At 30.8% G+C, this 2,835-nt stretch overlaps 1 non-coding gene across 1 annotated transcript; it reads right to left on the minus strand.

Moving 5' to 3' along the window:
- Positions 1–398: 398 nt before the first annotated feature.
- On the minus strand, positions 399–470 carry Trnah-gug. The gene has a single exon. It is a non-coding gene; the product is annotated as a tRNA-His (tRNA).
- Between the last annotated feature and the right edge of the window lie 2,365 nt (positions 471–2,835).

The following is a 2,835-nucleotide window of genomic DNA, read 5'->3' on the forward strand; positions in this document are numbered from 1 at the left end:
TGTCTCCAGCCCCGATAGAATGGCAGAACCCTTTGCTAGCTTCGTATTGGCAATAAGGCGTGTTTAAAATTTATTCAAACAACGATTTTTTTGTCATATTACAAATATAATCTCTCATATTTGTATTTGAAATGAAGTGCGTAGTGTATATATTAAACTGATTTACTTTTAACAATATTAATACATTTCCCCTGATGGTTGTTGTGATTATTTAAAAACAATTTTAGCATGCAATTAAAATCCGATTATGATTTTTATCCGACCAATGTGTTTTAATAAATAAATACCAAAGTCTCATTTTTCGTTAGCACTAATTAAGATGTGTGGTTTTTAAAATTTTTGCAAATTATAAACAATGACATTAGAAAAAAATAACAAAATCGAACAAAATTTAGCGTTGCCGTGACCAGGATTCGAACCTGGGTTATTGCGGCCACAACGCAATGTCCTAACCACTAGACGATCACGGCTATTTCGCCTTCTTTGCAGACAGTGATCTAGTTATTAATGTAGTGAAAAAGGCACACGTCGATGGTGCTTGTACAAATCGACACATATTCATGATTTAGTAGCCTATAACATTCTTACAATGTCATATACTATTCAGTCTACTGCTATCGTCCCAGCTGGGAGGAATATAATAGCTAATAGGTTTATTTCTACAATAATTATTATTAATTTACGAGCTACTTATTGTGAAGGAGCTTCCTTTGCTTTGTAACAAGACTTTAAAAATGTTTGTTCTTGAATCCTAAGAGACAAACTAATACGAATGTTTAGTTTAGCTGTATTCTTTGAATACCGAGGTTGAGATATAATCGGTTTCTTCACGATATATCTTACAAAATATATTTATTCTGCTTTTTTGGTCTAATTATAAGACCAGTGTAAATATATTTAATATCACTCTGCTAAAACCAAAGTAACTAAAACCTCAATAATACAATGTACTCAGTGTTGTGTACATAGAAATTAAGCCTCATAAAAATGGTCAAGTCTATGATCACTGTCAAAATATCTTTTGGCAGACTGACGGAAATAAAATTTTTCAGTTCACTAACGCTCAGCCAATAAATTATAATCCGTTAGTATTAACAGAGCGTAGATATTCAGCAGGAATCTAACTCACTCATATGTCAAACTGAGAAAATCACTGTTAATTTTAGAACTTTTTTATGTGCTTTTCCGAATGGCCACTAAGATTTTTTCTGAATACATTGCTAATTTTTTAATAATTTTTATGAGATGCAATATGTTCTGTCGTAGCCCTTGGGCTACAACGGAAGCGTCTTAAAAACACCGGTAACATACAGCTGGGCGCTGCCAATATTTATTTATTTATTTTGGGTGTGATGCGGTGTGCACCGCAAAACTTAGATGTTAATCATGATGTTATAAAGAAGACAATAGCTGCAGCCTTACCTAGTTCAAAAGGACCGTGGAATAGTAGGAATAGACATTAAATAAAGACACAGTATATAAGTATCAGAAATTATGTACTAAAGAGATTAGTCTATGGGACTATAAAGAGCCAGTTTATGAACTAGAGATTTGCTCATAAATGCCTATTATCGTATTTTACAATTGCTAAACCTGATTATTGATCACAATTGCAATTTATTTTAACTGAAGTCTGCATTTACAATAATTTATAGCTTTTCAAGCACAGTTTTCAGGGATTTGGATTGTGGCATTTTATGTAAGTAAATATCCTTCTTAGTCTTTGTTAATATTTTGTAATTCAAATTTCAAGGTGGACTAAGCTGCTGGATTTCAAAATATCGTAATTTAAATTATTTTAAATAAAATTGAAAAAGGGAAAACATACTGATTTCATGAAAAACAGATTATTCGTTTTCTGACTAATTAAACAGCACTTTCATCCAAAATTAAACTTAAACCTTGAGTTAAAACGTTTTAGAATTCCATCGTTGTGCAGTTTTACGAAGCTCTCAAGTGATTTTTAAAAGCAAACATTAACTAGATTACTTTTAGTCGTTATTAACAAAACTTCCATACATTTTTCAAGGGAAAACTCGTAAAAGTTTGTCAAATATAATAAAAATATATTCTTTGTGTAATAAATATACTAAATAATGTCCTGAATATGATGTTATTAGTTTGCTAAATAGTTTTATTCTTAAACTCGATAGTTTGAAAGTGATTATTGGGACATCTAAATTATAAATACAAAAATATTTTTATAATTGTTGTATAACTACTGCTTGTTAACTTACTTACTAATATTTGTATTTCATAAGAATGTAAATATGGCAATCTACACTTACAAACGCTCCATCACACTACGATCGCCAAAAGTCCAATATAAAGTCAGTTTCTGCAGCTGTCACTCCATTCTCAGCAGTAATTGCTTTGTGTCCTCATCCAGTGTTCATCAGAACTTCAATTTCCAAGTAATAACTACCTATTGATTTCTTCGATAAATATTTTCCCCTAGTACTTTCAAAATGTAGTCGTATATTTACCAAGTTCAAACTATGATTGAAAATACAGGTTAATTATGTTTAAAATATTTAGTAGTCAATCATATTTAATATATTTTAGTATTACTATGATTGAGGTATTTATTTGAAGTTTAAATAATATTCGCTTTTACAAGCGAATTACAACAACAATAACTTAAACATGTTAGTTCAATATAATCCACAAATAGAAAAAGTCAAGCAATTCTCGTTTCATTCCAAAAGAAGAGTTAAACGTCGTCCCCCGGTACCATTCAGAGCGATGACAGAAAGCAGTGTGAAAATTAGGCCTAATTGGCCAGTTTAACAAGTATAAACTGTGCCTGTACTCTCTTAATAGTGTATAGTGAAG

Source organism: Homalodisca vitripennis, chromosome 1, assembly GCF_021130785.1.
Source record: "Homalodisca vitripennis isolate AUS2020 chromosome 1, UT_GWSS_2.1, whole genome shotgun sequence".
Lineage (NCBI taxonomy): Eukaryota > Metazoa > Arthropoda > Insecta > Hemiptera > Cicadellidae > Homalodisca > Homalodisca vitripennis.